Below are 13784 nucleotides of genomic sequence, written 5' to 3' on the forward strand. Positions count from 1 at the left end.
GGATGTTATTGTATGTAAATTTTATGTCAGAAGAAGAAAACTGTAATCAAATACTTAGTTCAGTTATATAAATGTATATGGTGAAATCCATTGACCTCTGAAATTAACTTTGAAATGCATACAAATAAGATGGATTGATGAATAGATAGGAGAATGAGTAGATAAGATATTAGTGTTAGAATGTAGGTGGTGGGCATACAAGTTTACTATAAAATTCTTTCAATTCTTTTATGTTTGATAATTTTGATAATACAATGTTAAAAAAATAGATGATTGATAGATGATAGATAGATTGATAGATACCTAGATGATAGATAAATTTTAAAAATTACCTAGCATTCCGGCCAGGTGCATTCCATGTACTGATTATTTAAGGACCTGAACTTACAATTTCCAAAGGGGACGACTTACATTCACTGGTCTAGGCCAACTGTCACCCACTCCAGAAACTGAGGATCATATTCTGCCATTGCCCACTGCAGTCCGCTTCATTTCTGAAAACATTTTCATTGTCTGTTTGTGGCTTATTTTGTCTGCCTTTAGCAGCAACCACTGTTCACCTCCAAACCCAGCATACAGGAGGATGCTGATCTTGGTTATCTCCATTTGTAAGCTGAGGTCCAGGTTTTTAGGCCATAGGTCTTTATGCCAGGATCATTCCTTGAACTGAATGGGTCCTCTAAAGCTGCTGGTTCTCCAACTTGCTTTTCAACTCACTGAGTTGGGCTGCCTCTGGGGCATGGAGTAGAAAGAATTTTCTACCTTTTTTTCCTGAGTTCTGAGAGTGCCTTCACCAAGGTACCAGTCTGTGGTTTCCCTTTCAACATTTGTTGTATGTAGTTGGAGGTCTGGAATGGAAACTTAGCAATCTTCGACTCTGTAATGACCCCTTCCTGGCTTTTGTTACTTCATAGAAATAAGCCTTGTCATTCAGCAAATCACATCTTACTGGCTGGACCAGGCAAGCTTCAGGATAAATAGATCTGTTTGTTTCCTCAAGATGTCCTTTTGGTAGCACAGACTCTGAAATAAATGTCTCAGTACATTTACAGCACCTGAAACCCTGAATTGCCTTTGGCTGGTTCACAGAAATATTTTAGAATCTGCATGACATATTTGTTCCACATTTGAACGCTTTAACTTTACTAAATATAAACTACTTACTGAAAATACGCTTTTGGGGAAAAAAAGAAATAAAGAAAATATACTTCTGCCATCGTTTTCTTAACAAAAAAGTTTTCTCTTGTATTGAAAAATAATTTCCTTAAGTAATGTAAAGGAGGACATAATTATGTCCCCGTATTATCAGTGGACTGTGTATTCTTCTAAGGACACTAGGATCCTGCACTTAGCCCCGTCCTCCTATGGGCAGGAATGTGGAAATAAGGACAGAGAGGAAGTCTCGTGTGCTATTCTGCTTATTGTGCCTACAGAGTAGAGGGCTGCAAAGTTTTGTTTTTATTCATTTATTTATTAAATGAGTAAAACCTGTGGACATCTGTCTGTTAACAAGATATCAACTGACCAATCCTATGCTAGACTCCATGGGGTTAGGAATAATCAAGCTTTGACACTTAGCAGAAGAATCATCTGGACAATTTATTAAAAATACAAAATGTTAGGCCTCAAAACTCCACAGATTTTGGTTGAAGGCCTGGAGTTGGGTCCTGAATCTGAATTTTTAACAAGTATCACACTTGATTGTGATGCACGTGATTTCAAGGGCTCTACTTTGAGGAACACTGCATGGAGTACAGTTCAAACTTAAAAGTTACATAAGAATTAATAGAAACTGAGGGCAGGAGTTAGAGGCAGAGAGTCTGCATTCTAACTATTTCACTTATTCTTTTTTTTATTTTTAACATCTTTATTGGAGTATAATTGCTTTACAATGGTGTGTTAGTTTCTGCTTTATAACGAAGTGAATCAGCTATACGTAAACATATATCCCCATATCTCCTCCCCCTTGCATCTCCCTCCCACCCTCCCTATCCCACCCTCCCTATCCCACCCCTCTACGTGGTCACAAAGCACCGAGCTGATCTCCCTGTGCTATGCGGCTGCTTCCCACTAGCTATCTATTTTACATTTGGTAGTATATACAAGTCCATGCCACTCTCACACTTCGTCCCAGCTTACCCTTTCCCCTCGCTGTGTCCTCATGTCCATTCTCTACATCTGCGTCTTTATTCCTGTCCTGCCCCTATGATCTTCGGAACCTTTTCTTTTTTTTTAAGATTCCATATATATGTGTTAGCATATGGTATTTGTTTTTCTCTTTCTGACTTACTTCAATCTGTATGACAGACTCTAGGTCCATCCACCTCATTACAAATAAGTCAATTTCATTTCTTTTAATGGCTGAGTAATATTCCATTGTATATAGGTGTCACATCTTCTTGATCGATTCATCTGTCAGTGGACACTTAGGTTGCTTCCATGTCCTGGCTATTGTAAATAGAGCTGCAATGAACATTGTGCTACATGACTATTTTTGAATTATGGTTTTCTCAGGGTATGTGCCCAGTAGTGGGATTGCTGGGTCGTATGGTAGTTCTATTTTTACTTTTTTAAGGAACCTCCATACTGTTCTGCATAGTGGCTGTATCAATTTACATTCCCACCAACAGTGCAATAGGGTCCCCTTTTCTCCACACCCTCTCCAACATTTATTGTTTGTAGATTTTTTGATGATGGCCATTCTGACCAGTGTGAGGTGATACGTCATTGTAGTTTTGATTTGCATCTCTCTAATGATTAATGATGTTGCGCATCCTTTCATGTGTTTGTTGGCAATCTGTACATCTTCTTTGGAGAAATGTCTATTTAGGTCTTCTGCCCATTTTTAGATTGGGTTGTTTATTTTTTTGGTATTGTGTTGCATGAGCTGCTTGTAAATGTTGGAGGTTAATCCATTGTCCGTTGCTTCATACGCAAATATTTTCTCCTATTCTGAGGGTTGTCTTTTCGTCTGGTTTATGGTTTACTTTGCTGTGCAAAAACTTTTAAGTTTCATTAGGTCCCATTTGTTTATTTTTGTTTTTACTTGCATTTCTCTAGGAGGTGGGTCAAAAAGGATCTTGCTGTGATTTATGTCATAGAGTGTTCTGCCTATGTTTTCCTCTAAGAGTTCTATAGTGTCCAGCCTTACATTTAGGTCTTTAATCCATTTGGAGTTTATTTTTGTGTATGGTGTTAGGGAGTGTTCTAATTTCATTTATTTACATGTAGCTGTCCAGTTTTCCCAGCACCACTTATTGAAGAGGCTGTCTTTTCTCCATTGTATATTCTTGCCTCCTTAATCAAAATTAAGGTGACCATATGTGTGTGGGTTTATCTCTGGGCTTTCTATCATGTTCCATTGATCTATATTTCTGTTTTTGTGCCAGTACCACACTGTCTTGATTACTGTAGCTTTGTAATATAGCCTGAATTCCGAGAGCCTGATTCCTCCAGTGCAGTTTTTCTTTCTCAAGATTGCTTTGGCTATTCGGGTTCTTCTGTATTTCCATACAAATTGTGAAAATTTTTGTTCTACTTCTGTCAACAATGCTGTGGGTAGTTTGATAGGGATTGCATTGAATCTGTAGATTGCTTGGGGTAGTATAGTCATTTTCACAATGTTGATTCTCCAATCCAAGAACATGGTATATCCCTCCATCTGTTTGTATCATCTTTAATTTCTTTCATCAGTGTCTTATAGTTTTCTGAGTATAGGTCTTTTATCTCCTTAGGTAGGTTTATTCCTAGGTATTTTATTCTTTTTGTTACAGTGGTAAATGGGATTATTTCCTTGATTTCTGTTTCAGATGTTTCATCATTAGTATATAGGAATGCAAGAGATTTCTGTGAACTAATTTTGTATCCTGATACTGTACCAAATTCCTCAGTTAGCTCTCGTAGTTTTCTGGTAGCATTTTTAGGATTCTCTATGTATTGTATCATGTCATCTGCAAACAGTGTCAGCTTTATTTCTTCTTTTCTGAGTTGGATTCCTTTTATTTATTTTTCTTTTCTGATTGCTGTGGCTAAAACTTCCAAAACTATGTCGAATAATAGTGGTGAGAGTGGGCAACCTTGTCTTGTTCCTGATCTTAGTGGAAATGGTTTCAGTTTTTCACCATTGAGAACGATGCTGGCTGTGGGTTTGTCATATATGGCCTTCATTATGTTCAGGTAAGTTCCTTCTATGCCTACTTTCTGGAGGGTTTTTATCATAAATGGGTGCTGAATTTTGTCGAAAGCTTTTTGTGCATCTGTTGAGATGGTCATATGGTTTTGTCCTTTGATTTGTTAATATGGTGTATCACATTGATTGATTTGCATATATTGAAGAATCCTCGTTTTCCTGGGATAAATCCCACTTGATCATGGTGTATGATCCTTTTAATGTGCTGTTGGTTTCTGTTTGCTAGTATTTTGTTCAGGATTTTTGCATCTGTGTTCATCAATGATATTGGCTTGTAGTTTTCTTTCTTTGTGACATCTTTGTCTGGTTTTGGTATCAGGGTGATGGTGGCCTCGTAGAATGAGTTTGGGAGTGTTCCTCCCTTGGCTCTATTTTGGAAGAGTTTGAGAAGGATAGCTGTTAGCTCTTCTCTAAATGTTTGATAGAATTTGCCTGTGAAGCCATGTGGTCCTGGGCATTTGTTTGTTGAAAGATTTTTAATTACAGTCTCAGTTTCAGTGCTTGTGATTGGTCTGTTTATATTTTCTATTTTTTCCTGGCTCAGTCTCTGAAGGTTGTGCTTTTCTAAGAATGTGTCCATTTCTTCCAGGTTGTCCATTTTATTGGCATAGAGTTGCTTGTAGTAATCTCTCATGATCCTTTGTATTTCTGCAGTGTCAGTTGTTACTTCTCCTTTTTCATTTCTAATTCTATTAATTTGAGTCTTCTCCCTTTTTTTTCTTGATGAGTCTGGCTAATGGTTTATCAATTTTGTTTATCTTCTCAAAGAACCAGCTTTTAGTTTTATTGATCTTTGCTATTGTTTCCTTCATTTCTTTTTCATTTATTTCTGATCTGATCTTTATGATTTCTTTCCTTCTGCTAACTTCGGGTTTTTTTTGTTCTTCTTCCCCTAATTACTTTAGGTGTAAGTTTAGTTTTTTTATTTGAGATGTTTCTTGTTTCTTGAGGTAGGATTGTATTGCTATAATCTTCCCTCTTAGAACTGCTTTTGCTGCATCCCATAGGTTTTGGGCCGTTATGTTTTCATTGTCACTTGTTTCTAGGTATTATTTGATTTCCTCTTTGATTTCTTCAGTGATCTCTTGGTTATTTAGTAGTGTATTGCTTAGCCTCCATGTGTTTGTATTTTTTACAGATTTTTCCTTAATTGATACCTAGTCTCATAGCATTGCGGCTGGAAAGGATACTTGATACAATTTCAATTTTCTTAAGTTTACCAAGGCTCAATTTGTGACCCAAGATATGATCTATCTTGGAGGATGTTCCATGAGCGCTTGAGAAGAAAGTGTATTCTGTTATTTTTGGATGGAATGTCCTATAAATATCAATTAAGTCCATCTTGTTTAATGTGTCATTTAAAACTTGTGTTTCCTTATTTTCATTTTGGATGATCTGTCCATTGCTGAAAGTAGGGTGTTAAACTCCCCTACTATGATTGTGTTACTGTCAGTTTCCCCTTTTATGGCTGTTAGTATTTGCCTTATGTATTGAGGTGCTCCTATGTTGGGTGCATAAATATTTACAATTGTTATATCTTCTTCTTGGATTGATCCCTTGATGATTATGTAGTGTCCTTCTTTGTCTCTTGTAAGAGTCTTTATTTTAAAGTCATTTTGTCTGATATGAGAATTGCTAGTCCAGCTTTCTTTTGATTTCCATTTGCATGTTACATCTTTTTCCATCCCCTCACTTTCAGTCTGTATGTGTCCCTATGTCTGGACTGGTTCTCTTGTAGACAGCATATATATGGGTCTTGTTTTTGTATCCATTCAGCCAGTCTGTGTCTTTTGGTTGGAGCATTTAATCCATTTACATTTAAGGTGATTATCGATATGTTTGTTCCTATTACCATTTTCTTAATTGTTTTGGGTTTGTGATTGCAGGTCTTTTTCTTCTCTTGTGTTTCTTGCCTAGAGAAGTTCCTTTAGCATTTGTTGTAAAGCTGATTTGGTAGTGCTGAATCCTTTTATCTTTTGCTTCTCTGTAAAGGTTTTAATTTCTCCATCTAATCTGAATGAGATACTTGCTTGGTAGAGTAATCTTGGTTGTAGGTTTTTCCCTCTCATCACTTTAAATATGTCCTGCCACTCCCTTCTGGCTTGCAGAGTTTCTGCTGAAAGATCAGCTGTTAACCTTATGGGGATTCCCTTGTATGTTATTTGTTGTTTTTCTCTTGCTGCTTTTAATATTTTTTCTTTGTATTTAGTTTTTCATAGTTTGATTAATATGTGGCTTGGCATGTTTCTCCTTGGAATTATCCTGTATGGTACTCTCCGAGCTTCCTGCACTTGATTGACTATTTCCTTTCCCATATTAGGGAAGTTTTCAACTATAATCTCTTCAAATATTTTCTCATTCTCTTTCTTTTTCTGTTCTTCTTCTGGGACCCCTATAATTTGAATGTTGGTGCATTTAATGTTGTCTCAGAGGTCTCTGAGACTGTCCTCAATTCTTTTCATTCTTTTTTCTAAATTCTGCTCTGCAGTAGTTATTTCCACTATTTTATCTTCCAGGTCACTTATCTGTTCTTCTGCCTCAGTTATTCTGCTATTGTTTCCTTCTAGAGAATTTTTAATTTCATTTATTGTGTTGTTCATCATTGTTTGTTTGTTCTTTAGTTCTGCTAGGTCCTTGTTAAGTGTTTCTTGTATTTTCTCCATTCTATTTCCAAGATTTTGGATCATCTTTACTATCATTACTCTGAATTCCTTTTCAGGTAGACTGCCTTCTTCCTCTTCATTTGTTTGGTCTGGTGGGTTTTTATCTTGCTTCTTCTTCTGCTGTGTGTTTTTCTGTCTTCTCATTTTGCTTAACTTACTGTGTTTGGGGCCTCCTTTTCACAGGCTGCAGGTTCATAGTTCCCTTTGTTTTTGGTGTCTGCTCCCAGTGGCTAAGATTGGTTCAGTGGGTTGTGTAGGCTTTCTGGTGGAGGGGACTAGTGCCTGTGTTCTGGTGTATGAGGCTGGATCTTGTCTTTCTAGTGAGCTGGACCACATTTGGTGTGTGTTTTGAGCTGTCTGTGACCTTATTATGATTTGAGGCAGCCTCTTTGCTAATGGGTGGCGTTGTGTTCCTGTCTTGCTAGTTGATTGGAATAGCGTGTCCAGCACTGTAGCTTGGTGGTCGTTGAGGAATAGTCACCTCATTTCCTCATCATCATAACATTTTTGTCTCTAAGTGAAGGGATACGAGACACAGAGATGCTAAGGAACTTGCTCAAGGTCTCATATCTGATTAGAGGTAGAGTTTGTTTCATTCCACATCTATTTGATTCACACATTCCTTCAAATAATGGGAACACTTCCTTTTCCAGGCATGCTAGTGAGTTTGGAGAGATTATCCTAAGAAGTCACCTGAACTTGAGGCAGTGATGCAGTGCATTAGAATAGAGAAGGCCCAGGATAGAGAAGGGGGAAATAACTAGAATGAAGCTCTAAATAATAACTTTGTGTCTGTAGCAATGGTTCACCCCATCATTTCTCCCCTGGATGATGCTCATTTGATCTAGCCTCTGTCAGGGAGAGCTGGTGTACCAGTAGACTCTGTGCCCCAACATGCCCCAACAATGACAGTGCTTCAAAGGGGACCTTACTAGCTCCCACAAGGTCAGTGTGAACCTCAAGTAGAAACCATGAAGCTAAATCTATCAGGACTTACATGGAACAGGGTGCCCCATTAAGAATATATCTTTAAGGTCATTCCCAATCCATGTTCCTAAGGGAGTAGGAAACTGAACAGGACTAAGGTGAGGGCTAATTATGATGCATTCAGGAAATAAAAAGTTTTCAATTGTCGTATTTCTGCATTTTCCTCTTGGACCAATATACTCTGTTATTTCTTATTTATCTCTAGGAGTAAGCCCAGGTTCTCTGTAGTAATTTCTTCCTGGTTGAAGTAGATTCCATTAGGAAAGAGACTTGGTTGACTACAGTCTGATCATTTAATTATATGATTCAGGTCACTAAATGAGTTCATTTGTGAGATGACATCATCTTATTATCAGGAGAAAACTGATTTTTGTCAAAATTTCTATTTCTCTCCCAATTCTTAACGCTTAATTTTTGGATTGAGTGCATGGATTGTTCCAGGGGACAATCACAACTATCTTTCTGGAATGTTAATTTTTCTTGAAGATTTGGAAGAAATTTATCTTTAGAATCAAACAGGTAGAGATGTATCATGGAGTCAAATATAAAATTTACCTGCACTGTAGTAGTACAGCAGGCTGACATGGGTCTGTGCACTCAGATGCTAGGGCTTGGTTTATTTCCATAGCTAAGGTTTACAGAGCATCTACTGTGTGCCAAGGAATAGTGAACGTTGATATTACCAGTACCCAGCCCCTGTTATAAGCTTCAGTGGACATGTTTAACAATTAGTGATTAAGAATGAAGGAGCATCTAGCTAAACAAGAAGTTTCATTTCAGGAAAGCCTGTGTGAAATTGATCTTTTAATTTCCAAAAGCTCAGCTGATACATTTTTTGTCTGTTTGTTTAGGCTTTAATAGGCTTACTATGAGAATTAAAGAGAAACAGGGCATATTTCCTACTCTGTCTCAAATATCAACTACCTGTTCTTTTAGGGTAAAGAAAAGTAATGGTGGCTCCAAAGGGTACTCCTTTTTCAGCAACTGAGATATACAGTGGTTTCTGGCTCACAACCAGTGCATTGCCTGTGCAAAGAGAATTTTATGGTATTCCTCACAGTGGGGAATTTCAGGGTGAAAATGTACTTGCTCTTATCAGTAGAGAGCTATTATTTCTGCTTTTTGCCCAAGTTAATTCTTTGTGCCCCTTGGTTTCAAATTTCATGCAACATCCTTGAAAGTCAAAGACAAGTAGTTAGCTCCTCTGTTTCAGAACTAACCCTACACTATAAGTTTCCAAATTATACATATGAGATCAAGGTGTGAAAACTTGCAGCTGTGTCTTGAAAGTGGTTTGAGTCTCAGTTATCTCTGGGCAACAAAGCCACCTCTTCGGGTCTGCCTAGTGCTTCATCCTTCATTAGGAGGCTTCAGGCATACTGTCTCATTTAGTACTCACTACAGCCCGGGAGGTCTTTTATGATTATGCACATTTTGTGCATTCAGATAAGTTAACAGGCAGCTAGAAAGCAGAGGAGGCACTCCCCAAAGCAGGCCTTCTGATTCCAGGGCTGATCTTCCCCCTAAATTGTTTCTCTCTGCCCTTGCTCTTTCCACCTAATAGAAGCTGACCAGGTGTATTGTGTGATAAATGCTGTGAATGATGAACAGGCTCCTTCTGAGCCTAAAGTTCATAAACTGGCTGATAAGAGAAAGAGTGAGATGGTTGATTTTATGTGTCAACTTAACTGGTCTAAGGGATATCAAGATAGCTGGTAAACATTTGTTTTTTTTTGGGTGTGTCTGTGAGGGTGTTGCTGGAAGAGACTAGCATTTGATTCAGTAGACTGACCAAAAAGACACACCCTCATCATGTAGGCACACCTCATCCAACCCCATGGGGGCCCAAGTAGAACAAAAAGGCAAAGGAAGGGCAAATTCCTTCTCTTTCCCGTTGAACAGAAAGTCTCTAGGACAACAGAGCTCCTGGTTCTTGGGCCTTTGGACTCTGGGATTTACGTCGGCATCCCCTTGGTTCTCAGACCTCTGCCCTCAGACTGAATTATGCCACAGACTTTCCTGGTTTTCCTGTTTGTTGGTGGCAGACTGTGGGACTTCTTTGCCTCTGTAACCATGTGAGCCCATTTCTGTAATAAATCTTCTCTAATCTGTCTATCTATCCTATTGGTTTTGTTTCTCTAGACAACTCTGACTAATACAAAGAGTTATCGGTGATTTGTGTTTTGTGACCTTTTAACACTCCTCTTCACTGTTTCACATTCATCCCTGCTCCTGGAATCTTCTACTGGTCTTAGTTGTGCAAAAGTCCTTGAATTGTAACCTGCTGGCCAACCCTTCCCTCCACCATGCTCAAGACTCAATTACAACGTTTACTTACTGGTATCCATTTTACTCAGGTTATCACTTCTGAGAAATCAGATAAATAATTTTCCAGCATAGTGTTTGCAACTAATGGTATAATCATTCTCACTTCTCAGAATTTAGTTTAGTTTTGATCAGAAGATACCTAGAGACTATAATGACTTGACCCAAAGGCATGAATCATTATGGCTTCTTTCCTTCCTCCCTCCCTCCCTCTATCCGTTCCTCTTTTCTTTTCTTCCACCCTCCCTTCCTCCTTTTCTTTTTCCCTTTCTGCCATCTTCCCTCCATCTCTCCCTCTGTCCCTCATACCCTGTCTCCATTCTTTCCTCCCATGCATCCATAAATAAGTGATTTTTACTAGCAGTGGCTAAACATCCTAAAGGTACCAGGCAATATGCCAAACATTATGGATAAAAGAATGAAATGACACAGCTCCTACCTGGAAGTCTCATGAGGAAGGCAGGCATGTTGACAACCATAATACCAATAAGTTTTCTGTTAGAGAAGCACTTTGTTGACTTTCGTTTAAAGATAGTGATGCAAGGATCAAAAATAATAAATGAATTCAGATTTTCAAATGAGTGAAATTAAGTGGAATATAAATAAATATATAAATAGCATGAATTAATAAAGCATCAAATAAGGCACAAGAGACTTCTGACCCCCCGCCCCCAAATGTTATGGAAAACTCCGAATGAACATTTTGGCCAGCCCAATATTTTTGGTGAAGGGCAACTTTATTTCCTTGAAATAATGTCGTGAGCATTGTAGCAAACTGCCCTTGTAGAAACTACGTTTGTAGATTCCCCCCTCCCCGTCTTTTCTAAGCAAAGAAATACCAGAAAAATTAACCTGGAATTACTTGGGAGAAGTTTTTCTAAGAAGGATAGGTCATCTGTGAATTACTCAAGCTATCCTTCCTTAGAAAAGTGGACCCATTATCTAGGAAATGGTTATGATTAGCCCTATTGAGTTTTGATTGTTGAGAAGAAAAATCTCATTGGCTTTTACAGGTGAATCTCTGGGGAGGGAAAGGAGTTAGGGATTCTGGACCCATAAGGTACAGAATACAAACATCAGTCCTTTTCCTGTCCTATATGCTTCCTGGACCTGCTGATGTGAATGTGAATTAAAAGAACTAAGCAATTTGAGTTGGAACTCCAAGAGTGCTTTGCAGGCACCTTAGTCTGAGTTTGGCATTAAGGAACTGATATGGTCTTCCCTTGGAGATGTGATGATTAGTAATGTGGGTATCAGGTCACTGGAGTGTTATCTCAGTAGTGAACTCTCTTCCTATCCGGGGCTGGATAGATCCCATAAGTAACAAGAGGGACTTTGTGGCAGCAAAAAGCAAAGCAATAGAGGACTGAAGAGATAACTTTTTTTTTTCCTGATGGGGTATATACAGGAAAAAAAGCCCCATTCAAAGCCTATTGGAGATTATATAATTTAAGAAGAGAGAAACTCCAAGAGGGGTATAACAAACTTGCCACTAATGTGGCATGCATAATTGTGATTATTAAGATTAATAAAATAATATGGATGTCTTTTTCTAAAACCAATTCATACAAATTAGATAGATTTGGTGTCAACTCCATAATTTATATTTTCATGTCAATTACTCTGTCTGTGGTAGTTGGTGACTCCTACCATGGAAGACAATAACTGGTCTGGGAGGATGCGAAGTAGGTGATAACATTTTCTAACTTGATATTTTACAAGGGACAAATTCTACTTTTTACACAGATTGGCCCTCTGAAAGCCTGGCATGTATCATGTAGTTAAAGTCTGAAAAGGGCCTGAAGCATTGAGAACACCTAATCAACCAATTATGATCTATAGCAATTACTTTTAAATGTAAATTCCTATATAAGTGGCTCTGACTAGAGATATTCATCTCTGCCATTAGCCTTCATAATATGCAGTAATGAGGAGAAATATGCTGTGCCTATTTCACCTTTTGACAGGCATTATTTGATTGCCTCATTTCTCTTTCATCGGTTTAGAGCATTCTGTTTCAAGATGGATGAAAATGTGTACTGCCAAGAGGTCCAGGGTGAGAGTAAGACTTGTAATATGTAGGAAGGAATTTCAGGGGTCATCATTCAAAATAATCATCAAATGCCCTTCGTGGCTGTATTTGTTGGATTCACAGAGGGAAAGCTCTTATACAAAAACAAAGCCAAAAACAAAACTAAACCTCCTTGCCCTCTTCTGAATGTGTAATTGGTTATCTTCTCAATCCAAGTATTTCAGAACAATTTGTTCTGACATATCTAGTGCGTGGCATTTGGCAGCAAAGAACTTTTAAAAGAGCAATGTCTGGGCTTCCCTGGTGGTGCAGTGGTTGAGAGTCTGCCTGCCGATGCAGGGGACGCGGGTTCGTGCCCTGGTCCGGGAGGATCCCACGTGCCGCGGAGTGGCAGGGCCCGTGAACCATGGCTGCTGAGCCTGCACGTCTGGAGCCTGTGCTCCGCAGTGGGAGAGGCTGCAGCGGTGAGAGGCCCGCGTACCGCAAAAAAAAAACAAAAACAAAAAACAAACAAAAAAGAGCAACGTCTGAACTACTTACCCCTGCTAGAGGTACCTTAAATAGAGGAGTATATCCCAACTAATCCAGGCATGATCATATGGAGCATGGGAAGAATGATTAGTGTCTGAATGTGCGTCTAGTTTACCTCCCTCTCAACCATTAATGAGAATTCTTACTTTGCTACCACATTTCCTTCCTCTCACCCATTCTTCACAGATGGTCTTTCCTGGACAGATTTGTTCTTTTGGTTAATGGAAAAGTGAGGATTATGAGTGGAAAACAGGACTAGGTAGGTAATAGAGAGAGGGAAGACCTTAACAAAATAAGTTTCAATCTATTTATTAGGAGTGGAAAAAAACAGGGACTTCCCTGGTGGTCCAGGGGTAAAGAAACTACCTTCCAATGCAGGGGACACAGATTCAATCCCTAAGACCCCACATGCCACAGGGCAACTAAGCTTGCACGCCACAACTACTGAGCTCGTGTGCCTCAACTAGAGGGAGAAAGCCCACACGCCACAACTAGAGAGAACCCCACGCCCAATGAAGAGTCTGCGTGCCGCAAAACTGCAGAGCCCATGCACTCTGGAGCCCGCATACCACAACTGGAGCCTGTGCACCACTAAAGAGAAGCCCGCACGCTGCAATGAAAGATGCCATGTGCCGCAACTGAGACGCAACGCAGAAAAAAAAAAGAGTCAGATATACTAAAAAAAAAAAAAAAAAGAGTGAGGAGAAGGAGAGACTACTGACTGAAAGTGGGAGAAGGAGAAAAGGAGCAGTTAAATACATGAGGGCAGGGGATAGAGAAGGGATTTTTCAAGAATTTGAAACTAGAGCAGTGATAAAGCAACTGCAATGTAAATACATAAAAGGGAGAGATATCACGAATCTGCTGTGATAGAAATCTTCCCTTTATAGTATTAAAAATTCAAGTTAAGTGTGATTTTAAATCTTCCCTTTATAGTATTAAAAATTCGAGTTAAGGGCTTCCCTGGTGGCGCAGTGATTGAGAGTCCGCCTGCCGATGCAGGGGACACGGGTTCGTGCCCCGGTCCGGGAAGATCCCACATGCCGCGGAGGGACTG

This window comes from Mesoplodon densirostris, chromosome 10, assembly GCF_025265405.1.
Source record: "Mesoplodon densirostris isolate mMesDen1 chromosome 10, mMesDen1 primary haplotype, whole genome shotgun sequence".
Taxonomy (NCBI): Eukaryota; Metazoa; Chordata; class Mammalia; order Artiodactyla; family Ziphiidae; genus Mesoplodon; species Mesoplodon densirostris.